This window comes from Bubalus kerabau, chromosome 11, assembly GCF_029407905.1.
Source record: "Bubalus kerabau isolate K-KA32 ecotype Philippines breed swamp buffalo chromosome 11, PCC_UOA_SB_1v2, whole genome shotgun sequence".
Lineage (NCBI taxonomy): Eukaryota > Metazoa > Chordata > Mammalia > Artiodactyla > Bovidae > Bubalus > Bubalus kerabau.
The window spans coordinates 97,523,232-97,536,704 of record NC_073634.1 but is presented as its reverse complement, the minus strand read 5'-3'; the positions used below and the strand labels follow the sequence as shown (position 1 = coordinate 97,536,704).

The following is a 13,473-nucleotide window of genomic DNA, read 5'->3' as shown; positions in this document are numbered from 1 at the left end:
CAGGTAACCCCACCAAAGGCAGGCAGAAGGGCTTCAGTGTGAGCAATTTGGGGCACTTCAAGCCTACATTTTTTTCTTGTGCCATCGTCAAACCCAGCCATTTCCCATGTGGCAGAGTATCTGCTGCCGGTGTTCTGAATGTGGCTCCACGTGCCCTAAATCTGTTTTTTCTTAGTTACCTCAGGACTAGACAGAAGGTGTGCCTATTTAGGGGAAAGCAACTGGCTGCCACATTTGCCACACTGACACCTGACCATATACCTCAGAGCTGCCTTATGTGTGGCTTTTCGAAGTAGACCCAGTCTGCCCCATCATTCATACAAATGAGGAGGATTGGGGTCCCCTCAGAAGTACAGTTCTAATGTTTGTGGTTTAGTGTCCATGACTCTGCTTGAGAGAAAGTGTATAGAGTCATGCTGGCTTCCAGACTGGAAGGGGTGGGTGCTCCTAACTGTGTGCACTATGCAGGTCTGGGTTTGCGTGGTGGCCAGTGGGCACTGCCCTGCATCACTGCCAGGAGTCCCAGTGGCCCTTGGGGGTTAGCTGCCCGGGAGAGGTTGCTGCTTGTTGATGAATGGTTGGTTGGCAGCAGGGTTTCAGACTCTGCTCTTAACTCGCTGCAAGGTTTTGGGGGGTCATTTGTAAGGATGAGTTACTTGTACCATAGTTGAACAGTGGTACAATTCACTGACTTTTACATGCTAAACACTCATCACTGACCTTCCATTTACGCTTCACACCTCTTGGAAGGTATTTGTCTCATCCTCACTTTACCCACAGAGCTAAAAAGAAGGGGAGCCACAGAAGTGAACCCAGTTCTGTCACTCCAGAGCTACTGGCCCCAGTGCCCCTCTAGGTGCCTCTGCATCTGGGGTCTCATTCAGTTGGCATCCTAGCTCCATGGAGTAGGTGCGGGAGAAAAGATGCTCGAGGGGCGCATGTCTTGCCACCAGCCATAAGGCTGGTGAGGGCAGAGCTGTGGTTGGAGCCTAGTATGGATGACGCCCCGCCCATGCTGCCTCCACTCTGTGTACATGGCCCCCCTCTGAGGCAGAGAGAGATGACAGCGTAGGAAAGATGAAAATGCCAGCCCTGTGAGGTCTGCAGTTGATCAGGACACGGTATGTGGTTGGTGTCTTTGGACCTCTTGGCTGTAATTTGAGTTCTTTTGATCCAAGGAATTTGAGGTTTCTATTCCACTTCCCTTTCAGTGGAAAAGTTCTCTCTTTAAGTCATGGATGTCTTAGGTATGGACCTTGTAGTTGCTGAGCAAATGTAGAACGTAAACCTGGGGTATTTGAGGTACGAGGAATGGCTGAGAGCCCGAGGCAGCTGGGGATGAGTGACTGACGGCTCAGAAACCATGGAGTGGACCAACTATGCCACAGGCGGTGCCCTGACCCGGTGCTGCACTTCGAATAGCAAAGACAAAGCAGATCTAGTCCTTTCCTTCAAAGAGCATATTCCACTAGGGGAAACAAACATGTAAATTACATATATCTCAAGGTATAGCATATTAGAGGCCAAAAGAAAATAAGAATCAGACACAGAATTGCCCAGGGGGAGGGTAACAGAAGCCTCCTGAAGATGCCACATTCCAAGATGCCTTTTGAATGATCAGGGAACCAAATCTTTGGTTCCTGATCAAAAGAACAGCTATGAGCAAGTCGTTTCCTCTTGCTGAGCTTCAGGTTCCCATCCTTGAAAGAGGAGTACTAGGCCTATGGTTAGATTGTCGTGGCAAGTGAGTGAGATGTGGTGTTCACCAGGTGCTTGGCGCCACGTTCACCTGTTGTCAGTGTGTGATAAACGGTACCCGCATTTGTCTTTAATAAGATCACTGTCAGTAAGTACAGGCGGAGTTAGAAGACGGTTGGTTCCCTCCTTATCCTAACACTCCTCAGCCTGCATGAAAAGGACCTCCCATTTACAAGGTGGATTGTGAAGGGTCCTACAGCAGTGGTTTCCAGAATGGGGCTCCAGACTCATCAAAGATTCCAATATAGTCGTGAGTGATCCATACAGTAGTTACTGTGATTCAGTGGGATTCATAGATCTGACTCAAAGATTTGATTTTTTTTTTAATGAGAAAACGAGTTTTATTGTCTTTAAAGCTGTGTGTAGTGGGTGTTGATGGTCACCTGCCATACTTGTTCCAGATTGTCTGCCGCAGCCAACAGAGTTTGGCCATCAGCATACAAAGCCAGCATACAGCGCTATTGGGGTGACTGTGCTTTGCCACTGGTACTGATAACTTCTTGTTTCAGTTCACCTGCAATGACCTTGCCCTCCAAGTCTCAGATCTGGATGCTGGGCCTATGGCAGCAGAGCCAGTAGCAGTTAGGACTGAAGCACTGGGCACTCGTGATGTCCCCACCATCTAGTGTTGAAAGGTGCTTGCCTTCCTTGAGGCTGTGTGAGCTGTCAAGTCCTTGAGAGGGAGAAATCTCATCCAGCACACCTTTGTCCTCTGCGCGTGGTACAGAACTGTGTCCTTTCAATGATTCAATACGTCCAGTTGACCTAACCATCTCCCCTTTTGTCAAAGCTGCTTGTTTACTGCATCTGGCAGATTGTGCTTCTTAAAGTTTCTCAAATTGTCTTCGCCATCCATCCTAAACACCACCTAATCCAAGCTCTTATTCCTCTCCCGCACTGTTTGGAGCAGCCTCGGAACTGGTTCTTCAGATGCCAGCCCTTGTTACTCTTGTACCAGAGAGCCCTTTCTAAAACATAAATTTAACTTTATTTCCTCCAACTAAAAACCATTTCATCAATGAACACAGTTTTAAGAACAAAAAACAACTTCTGAAAATAAAAATAATCCTTCTATAATTCCCAGTTCCTATAGATTTAAAAGGCAAGTTTCTTTTGTTGGTTTTGGAATAAGATAGACCTTTGTTTAGATTCTGGCTTCTTCACTTACTTATCATATGATCTTGGACAAAATTATGTAAGCTCTCTGAGGCTTAATTTCCTTATAAGGTGGTTGTGAGAATTAAATGTAATGAACATAATATGTATAAAGTTCTGTAGGTGGAGTCAGTGATGATGAATTATGGATGTGAATGATGGTCAGCATGGTATGCAAGGCCCTCCTTTTTGATACGATCCTCCCATTTTTTTCCCCATAACTTTAGCTCTTTCCTCTCCCTGCTTCAAACTCTATGTTATAGGTGTTTGGAATTAATAATTCTCCCAAGTTTACATGTTGTTTCATTACTTTATATTTTGCATACAGTTTCTTTTGTCCCGAATGTTCTGTTCCATCTGTCAATCTCTATTCATTTTATAAGACTTGGGCTAAATGTAAGACTGTAAAAACCTTCTCTGACCTCTCTAAGTAGATTTGACTGTACCTTTCTCTTTGTTCTCAGAAGCCCCTGTATTACTTATAAAATTACACTTACCAGCCAGCAATATACATTTCTGGCTTTCCCTTTTAATTGTGAGTTCTTTGAGGGCAGGAATCAAGTTTTATTCATCTTTGTTTCTGAGGGATGTAGCAGCCACTGAATAGATAGATGGAAGGATGGAAGGGACATATGGATTGGGTTATTTTGGTAGATGAAATCTTGCAAAACATGGCATCCATGCTGGAAATTTTATTAAAAGAGGCCTTTGTTCTGCTTCTAGCCATGATGGAATAATTGGAACTGAATTTCTCCTCCCTCCATTTACAAATAAAACTCTGGGCAAATATGAAAACAACTGTTTTCACATATTGGACAACAGGCAGTGCAGGAATATAATCCCTGAGAGAAAGGAAGCAATTGAGATGAAGACTCTGGTCCTCGTGGCTTTCTGCCTTGAAGCATTTTCTAAACTCTGTTGCTAGAGGGGACTCCCCAGTGAAGCACAACAGTCTTGCTGAATCAAGGGGTTAGACATCTGAGTTTGAGGGGGAGGTGGTTTAAATTTGTGGGTCGGAGTACCAGATACAAGGGAGCTACTCAGCAAAAAAATCTAAACTGAGTCCTCTTGGCTCATCTGCTGTAGACAGATCTGCCCATGTGTAGAGGGGAGCTTCCACAGAGTAGGAGTCATTCAGGCTCTAGCCAACCAAAGTAAGGAGAGCTTGTTGATCACTCAGGCAATCATTAGAGACCCCAGAGGCTATGCCCTGGTGGAGTAGTCTAAATTAGCTCTAGAATAAAGGTAATTTTAGCCCTGCCCTCGTGTAGCTTAAAAATCAAGCCCTGAGGAGCATAAGAGAGGGCTTGAATGATGCTGGTAATGTGCTGGGTTTTGATCTGAGTGCCAGGTACATGACCAAGAATTTATCAAGCAGGACATGAGTGATGTGTGTACTTTTGTCTATATGTATGTTAAACTTCAGTAAAAAGTTTTAAATAAAACCGTTTCTTTTTAAAACTTATCAGGATCAACCTGATATACAGGAAAATGAACCTGTCAAAACAAGGCGATGGCATCCCACTCCAGTATTCTTGCCTGGAAAATCCCATGGATGGAGGAGCCTGGCAGGCTGCAGTCCATGGGATCGCGAAGAGTCGGAAACGACTGAGAGACTTCACTTTCAGTTTTCACTTTCATGCATTGGAGAAGGCAATGGCAACCCACTCCAGTGTTCTTGCCTGGAGAATCCCAGGGACGGGGGAGCCTGGTGGGCTGCCTATCTATGGGGTTGCACAGAGTCGGACACGACTGAAGCGACTTAGCAGCCCACTTTTAAAAGAGACTAAAAATTTAACACCCAACAATGTAACATTCACAGTATCTAGCATCCTATCAAAAAATACTAGACATATTGAGAATCGGAAATGATGTAATATATAACCAAGACAAAATATAGTTAATAGAAACAAACTTAAAAAATGACAGATATGATGGAATTAGCAGATGAGAACCTTAAGGCAGACATTATAAAAGTTATAAGTATGCTCATGAATTTAAAGAAAGACTTGAACTGAATTAGGAGAGAAATGGAAGATATAAAAAGAATGAAAGGGAATATCTAGAGGTGAAAAATATAATAACCTGAAATAAAATTTTCATTAATAGGATTAAAAGGATATTAGACACTCAAGCATAAGTGATCAATGAACTTGAAGACATAGCAATAAAAACTATCCATTATGAAGCATAGAAAGGAAAAGACTGAAAAAGCGTAGAAAGTAAAGAGAACCTCGAGGAGCCTTTAGTGTAATATCAAGAGGACTAACGTGTGTAATTAGAGAACCAGAAGGAGAGGAAGGAGGAGAGGGACAGAAAAAAATATTTAATGAGATTATGGCCATTTTTTTTTCCTATTTTAATGAAAACAGTAAACTCAGAGTTTCAGGAAGCTCAATGAATCTTGAGCCTAATAGACTCAAACAAAACCACACAAAAGTGTATCATGATAACAAGTGATACAAAGAAAAGTTTAACATTAGCTAAAGAAAAAAGATACATTATATAAAAGAAAGAATTGATGACAGAAGACTTCTTGTAAGAAACAACATGAGCCAGAAGAGAATGGAATGACATTTTTGAAGTAACGAAGAAAATGCTTGTCAACCTCAAAATCTATATCCAGTGAAAATATCCGTCTAAAATAAAGGCAAAATTTAAAGCTTCTTCAGACAAATAAAAGTGAGAGAAGTCATTGTCAGCAGACCTGCACTGTAAGACACGTTAAAGGAGGCTCTTCACATGGGAGAGTAATGATGCCATAGAGCAACTTGGACAGTGAGGAGTGAAGAGTGCCAGAAGTAGTAAATATGTGAGTAAATGGAAGAGACTCTTTTCTCACTTTTAATTTCTAAAAAAGATAATTGAATATTTAAAGTAAATAATATCTGTGTATTATGTGCTATACATGAAAGTAAAATATATGAACTCAGTAGCATAAAGGACAGGTAGAGAATGGAAGTATACTGTGCTAAGGTTCTTAAATTCTATATAAAGTGGTATAATATTATTTGAAAGTATACTCTTAAAATGTGTATTGTAAACCTTAGAGGAGCCACTAAGGAAAAAAAATGAAACAGTGAAATATAGCTAATAAGCCAATAATATGAAGATCCAAAAGATTTGGTGAGGGTCGGGGGTAAATAAAGGAACCAAACACAGATGGAGCAAATAGAAAAGTTAGCAAGATGATAGACTTATCCAACCTTAACTGATTATTACATTAAATGTGCATGGTCTAAATAATCCACTTATTGGAAGATATTAAATTACTCTTTAAGAGACTCAATTATATGCTATCTGTGAGAATTCCACTGTAAATATAGAGTCAGATAGATGAAAAGTAAAAGGATAGAGAAGATATACCATACAAACACTAATGAGGAGAATTGGTAGGGGAGAAGAGACAAATCTCCCTTATAGAATATTTCTAAATAATATCAGTAGATACTATCCTGTTTAGAAGAAAGAGTTTAATCTCCATCTCCCCACCCCACCCCTGCCCACACGCACACACTTACACATTTAAGTGTGGGCTGGACTTAGTGACTCACTTTCAAAAACTAAAGTATGTGAAGGGAACAAGAGAACTTTAGTGGAGAAATGGCAGAAACTACCTTAACCAAGTGATGTCATGTGAATATTGTGTAACTTTGATATGATGTGATGAAGAGGATACGTCACCTTTGTGATATTCTTTCTAAAAACCCAGTCAAATCATGACAAAACCTTCAGATAAACTCAAAATTGAGGGACCTTCTATCAGGTACTTCTCAAAACTATCAAGGCCAGGGACTTGCCTGGCAGTCTAGTGGTTAAGACTCTGTACTTCTACTGCAGGTGGAACTAAAATCCCACATGCTGCACAGTCCAGAACAAAGTAAGTAAATAAACTCTCAAGGTCATAAAAACATAGGAAAGACTGGGAAACTGTCACAGACCAGAGGAGACTAAAGGGACATGACAATAAAATATAGTGTGGAATTCTGAATTGGATCCTAGGTTAGAAAAGACACACTCATGGAAAACCTGGTGAAATCACAATATAGTGTGGAGTTCAGTTAATAATAATATACCAGTGTCAGTTTCTTAGTTTCGACATGGGTCATGGTAATGTGAGATATGGGAAACAGAAATTGGGTGAGGAGTACATGGGCAGTCTCTCTACTATCACTACAACTTTACTGTGAGAGAAAAAAAGGAATTAAGGCAGTATTAGGAACAACTTGACGCCTATAATTTTGACGAATTGGATGAAATGAACAAATACTTTGAAATACATGTTATATAAAGTGACTGAAGAAGGAATAGAAAATAGAAAAATATTACTGTTTCTATTAAAGAAATTTGTAGTTAAAACTTTTCCCACAAAGAAAACTCCAGGCCCAGATAGCTTCACTGATTAATTCTATCGTATCTTTAAGGATACATCTTACACTAACATTTTCAGAAAATAGGAAAGGAACACCTTCTACCTTATTGTTTGAGGTCAGCATTACCCTGACATGAAAATCAAAGAAAAGAAAGCTATTGACCAATATACCTAATAAATATAGATGTAAAAATCTTTAACAAAATATTAGCAAATTGAATCTAACAGTATATAAAAAGGACAGTATATCATGATCAAATGTGTACAGACTGGTTAAATATTTGAAAATAAATCAGTGTAATTTATCATATCAACAGACTGAAAAAGGAAAGCAGTATCAAAACATAAACCCCCAAAAAAAAGGATTTTAGGAAAAATTAAATATCTGTCCTTGATAAAAGCTCTTAGCAAACTTAAGTATCCTCATTGTGATAAAGAGCATGTAGGAAGAACTTACCACTAACATCATACTTAGTGGTGAAATACAGTGCTTTACACCTGAGAATGAGAACAAAAAAAGGGTGTTTGCTCATTTCTACTCAACATTGTACTGAGTTTCTAACCATTCACTAAGAAAAGTAAAAGAAATAAAAGCACTAAAGATTAGAAAGAAAGGAAAAATTGTCTTTACTCAGACAACATGATCGTGTATAAGGAAGATCCTGAAGAGGGGCATCTCATAAATTTAGCAAAGGTACAGGATAAGGTTAGTGTACAAAACCAACTGTATTTCTCTATAGTAGCAATGAGCAATTGAAAATGAAATATTTTAAAGTACCATTTAAAATAGCACACAAAACACGAAATACTTAGGAATAAATTTAACAAAATATGTGCAAGATTTGTATACTGAAAGCTATAAAACATTTCTGAGAAAATAATTTAAAAGACCTAAACAAATGGAAAGATATTCCACTTTTTGGACTGGAAGACTCAATATTTTTAAGATGTTAATTTTTCCTAAATTGATCTATAGATTCAATGTAATCCCAGCCCAAATTCCAGATGGCTTAAAAAAGAAAAAACAGCTAAAGCTGATTCTAAAATGTACATGAATATGCGAAAGATCTAGAATAGCCAAAACAATGTTGAAAAAGAACAAAGTTGTAGGACTTGAATTACCTACTTTTAAGATTTACAATAAAGTTATAGTGAATGTAGATCAGCATTGTAGGTAAAAAGAGTTCAATAGAACAGAATAAACAGTTCAGAATTAGACCCAAACATAAGTGGTTTAATGATCTTCAATAAATATGCCAAAATAATTCAACTAAGAAAGGATAGTTTTCTTCAACAAATGCTACTGGAAGAACTGGATATCTATGTGGGAAAAAATGAACATTGACTTTTACCTCATGCAAATATTAGCCCAATATGGATTATAGACCTAACCTTAGAGGCAAAAACTGTAAAATGAATAGAGGAAAATATAGGGGAAAATCTTCATGAACTTGAGGTAGGCAAAGTTTCCTTAGTCAAGACATAAAACACACTTCATAAAAGAAGTCATAATTGAACCTCATAAAAGGTAAAATTTTATTCTATTCAAAAGTCACCATTTTAAGAACAAATGGACAAGCCACAGACTGAGAGAAAATACTCTTGATACTTATATCCGCAAAAGGACTTTTTCCCCAGAATAAAGAACCCCTTAAACTGAATAAGACAACAGTGCAGTTAAAAAGTAAGCAAAAGACTTGAAGAGATGCTTAACAATAAAAGATATTCAAATAGCTAATAAGTACAGGGAAAGATGCTCTGTGAGGGTGTTAATTAATATCACAAGGAAGGTACTGGTATGGCTAAAATAAAAAGACCATGCATTTCTTAAAAATGAGTATCTTAAATGTTTACCATGTGACCAAGTAATTCCAATCTCAGGTATTCACCCAAGAAAATGAAAACTTACATGCACACTAACACATGTATGTGAATGTATTTAACCAGTCTGTTCATAATCACCAGAAACTGGAAGCATTCCAAATGTCCTTTAACTGGTAGGGGACAGTGCTATGCCCATAAAATGGAATGCTACTTAGCAATCAAAAGAAACTGAGTACCATCCAACAAAATGGGTGACTCTCACATTATGCCAAGTGAAATAATCCTTTTATTTAACATTTAGGAGTAGGCAAAACTATCAAGAGAGAAATCAAACTAGTGGTTGTCAGGAGCAGAGGGTGGGAGGAGGAGCTGACTATAAAGGGGTACAAGGGAAATTTGGGGGATGATGGAACTGTTCTATGTTTTGATTGTGTGGATGGTTATATGGCTATATGTATCTCTGAAAATTCATAAAACTAGCCATTGAAAGTGGTAAATTTTACTGTAAGCAAGTCATGCCTGACTTAAAAAAAAAATGTTTTAAAGACTGACAATAACAGCTCTTAGCAAGGATGTAGAACAACTGATCTGAAGCTTTCATCACTGGTGGTGGGAGCATAAAATGGTACAATCCTTGGAAAGCAGTTCCGCAGTTTTCTCTGAAGTCAAATGTATACCAACAATATAACCCAATCATTCCATTCCTAGGTATTTATCCATTATTTTATAAATGAACATGTATAATCCAAATAGATTTGTACATGAGTGTTTCAATTCAGTTCAGTCGCTCAGTCGTGTCCCACTCTTTGCAACCCCATGAATCACAGCACGCCAGGCCTCCCTGTCCATCACCAACTCTCCGAGTTCACTCAGACTCACGTCCATCGAGTCAGTGATGCCATCCAGCCATCTCATCCTCTGTCGTCCCCTTCTCCTCCTGCCCCCAATCCTTCCCAGCATCAGAGTCTTTTCCAATGAGTCAACTCTTTGCATGAGGTGGCCAGAGTACTGGAGTTTCAGCCTTAGCATCATTCCCTCCAAAGAAATCCCAGGGCTGATCTCCTTCAGAATGGACTGGTTGGATCTCCTTGCAGTCCAAGGGACTCTCAAGAGTCTTCTCCAACACCACAGTTCAAAAGCATCAATTCTTCGGCGCTCAGCTTTCTTCACAGTCCAATTTATAGCAACTTTATTCATAGTAAACAGTACCTGGTAATATCCCTAATGTTCATCAGCTATTAGATGGATAAACAATATTTTATCCCTATTTCTTACTGCATGAGTCATTATTCATTATAACATACTTGTGATACACAAAGCAATATGGATGAATCTTGAGTATATTACACTGAGGGAAAAAAGCCATACATATGAGAATATACTATATGATTTCCTGTGTATAAAATCTGAAAGAGATAAAACTAGTCTATAGTGGGTGAAAGCAGGCCAGCAGTTACCCTGGCCTGGGATGGAGAATGCAGGAACTGACTGAAAAGGGCACCAAAGACCATTTTGAGGTGAACGAAATGTTGTTTTTTGATTGTGGTGATGGTTACACAGATGTATATATTTGTCAAAACTCATTGAATTGTGCTTTTTAAATGTTTGCATTCTACTGTATATTAATTATGACTTGATACAGTAAATTTTTAAAAGGAAGAGGACTTAGAAATTAATTTTTAAAAGAAGTTCTAACTGAGTAGCTTTCAGAACAGCTCTGTTGATTTTCACATGATTTATGAATGTGGGTCATGGGGTAACTTTGGAGACAGAGTGGCTTTGGCTTTCTACTAGTTGCCTAGACAATTTAGTCTTGAATTTTGTAATCTTATCTCGGTTAGTTTTTTGTACCTTTTGAAAAAAAAAAAAGTTGGCAAGGCTAACACTGTTGTACTATGCTGGGATCATGAAACTTGCAGATGTATTGCCTTCACTGACAATATTGTGTTGTTCCCTAGCTGTGGATTTAGGGGAAGGAATATGACAAGAATAGTCCATCTTTTATTGATGTCAAGGCCTGTTTATAGACTTCACGTTCATCTCAAGCCCATGTGGATGCTGAGAACAGAAACATCATGTCCCTCCCTCTACAGCCATTTAACTAAGCACTCTTCATGTTTCCCTCTTAAAATTTAAAGATCATCTCTTGTTCCTTCAAGAGTGTTAATTGTATGCTGTTTAGCCAATGGATAGTTTGTAAGGCTTTTAAAAAGCTTGGTAAAAGAGAGCTCAAACTCTTCCAGGCTTCCAGTGATGTGGACATACCACACTTTATCACTGATTTCCCAGAGCTCAGTCAGGGTCATTTCTTATATTCTTTGCCCTGAAACTCACAGGCCAAAGGCACTCATGTGTATGCATGAGTATATGAAGACCCTTACCATCTGTTTACTTTCTTTTACTTCATACTTTCTATAACCTGATTGATGCTCTTCTAAATCAGGCTTTCGTGTGTGGTTATATATGTAATAGGACATTAAAGTACGTATTCCCTTTTGACTGTATGCATTCTACTTTGAAGATTTTTTTCCAACAAATACTTCTAAATGGAGAAAGCCACCTTACCAAATAGTATTATGTTAACTCAAATTAGAAACAATCTTAATATCCAAAATTAAGGGGAGTATTTAAGGTGATTTATTCCACTGGTGTTCCAGTGGAATCCAGTCACTAAAAAATGATGGGGATAAAGAATGTGGACAACACAGGAAATGCTAAGGATACAATTCAGTGAAAAAAAAAGCAGAATATTGAATGATATCTCTACTATAACTATAGTGGAAAAAAACACCCAGATACTCATAAGTAAAAGATTTTTAAAAGAACTTTCAACTTATCAACAGTGGTATATTAGGATAGTAAAGTTATGAGTTAACATTTTCTAAATTTTCTGTGATACCATTATTACTAGTTTTTTGGGTTTTTTTTTTTTTGGCTATTTTATTTTATTTTTTTAATTTTATTTTTAAACTTTACATAATTGTATTAGTTTTGCCAAATATCAAAATGAATAGTTTTATGATGGAAAAATCATCTTTCCTCCTGTCTCCTGAAACGCTTGAATACTTGGCTTTTGACTTTATGGTTTGTATGTGTTCAGGACTATAGTTTCTCTTTCTTTTCCATATACTTTGGATTAAAAAAATCACAAATGATTTAATGTTGCATATTAAATCACTTAAACTTCTTCTTGTTTCTTAGTGGAATTTTAGAGGGATATCCAAGAGGTTTCTAAGTCTGTGAAGAGACAGAGAAACCACCTTGAGCAGTCTTCATTGATGTGAGAAAGGGAAGAAGGCAAGAGAAGAAAGATACTGTTCACAGAGCATCCGCAGTGCCCCAGGCCAGAGTAGTTTCCAGTCCTTCTATGCAGCATCCATTTCTTCACGAGCTGGACGCTGACCCCAGGCAACCTCTCAGCCTCATCTTGTGTCTCTTCACTATTCACACCCCATTTCCCAGCCACACACACAGTGATCCCGTTCCCTAAGGCCTCATGCTCTTCCACATCTCTGTGTTTCTTTCTATGCTCTTCCCTCTGGTTAGGACGCCCTTGCTTCTCTGCATGGCTGAACCTGTTTGTTCTATAAGGCACCCCTCAAATGTCACTTCTGTCAATATGATGCTCCCACAATTTGGCACTGATTTCTCTGGGATTTCATAACGTTTGTTTCCATACCTCTTTTATACCACTTGGTACATCATAACTCTTTCCCCTCCTAAGCATTTAGGCTCTACATGGTGTGAACACAGCCCTGGCACAGTGCATGGCTCACAGGGGCACTCGGTGAATGTTTGTGGAGTGAGTGAGTGAATGAAAGACAGAGCAAAATATGCAGTCTGGTTTGAACTCTAGATCTTGGAAAAATCATTTATTCAACATTTAACTCCACTTTGTACAGGTATCTGGAAAAGCAAAAGATCTCTGAAGAGCAGAGTTCCTTTTTCAAAAGAGACAGGAGAAATTCAGTGTACAGTACAACTATAATTCACTGGGTATATTGAGTGCCAAGTATTTTGACTCTTTGGTCATGATTACTAAATGCCATTGGGATTTTACTTTACAACCTAAAAGTGGTTTTCTTTAAATTGCAAATAGTCACCCATTAGTGAAACCATAAAATCAACTTAATGGGTCACAGCAAGCATTTTTTAAATGGAGTTGAACAAGAAATATCAGAGTATATCACAGATAATATGGGTAAGCATCAGTTCATGAAACTTTTTAATTAAATATATTGTATTTAATATACATATAATACTAGTTTACCAAGTATAATGCATTAATTACATCATAGTAAAAAAAAAAAAAGAAAGCCATTGATATTGTGTGACCATTTTAATCATAAGAACTCATACCTTTT

The 13,473-nt window shown here is 38.3% G+C and overlaps 1 protein-coding gene across 3 annotated transcripts in view; it reads left to right on the top strand.

The window, feature by feature from the left end:
- DENND1A (DENN domain containing 1A) overlaps positions 1–13,473 on the top strand; it is a 520,884-nt gene that overhangs the window by 339,794 nt on the left and 167,617 nt on the right. The window lies entirely within an intron of this gene.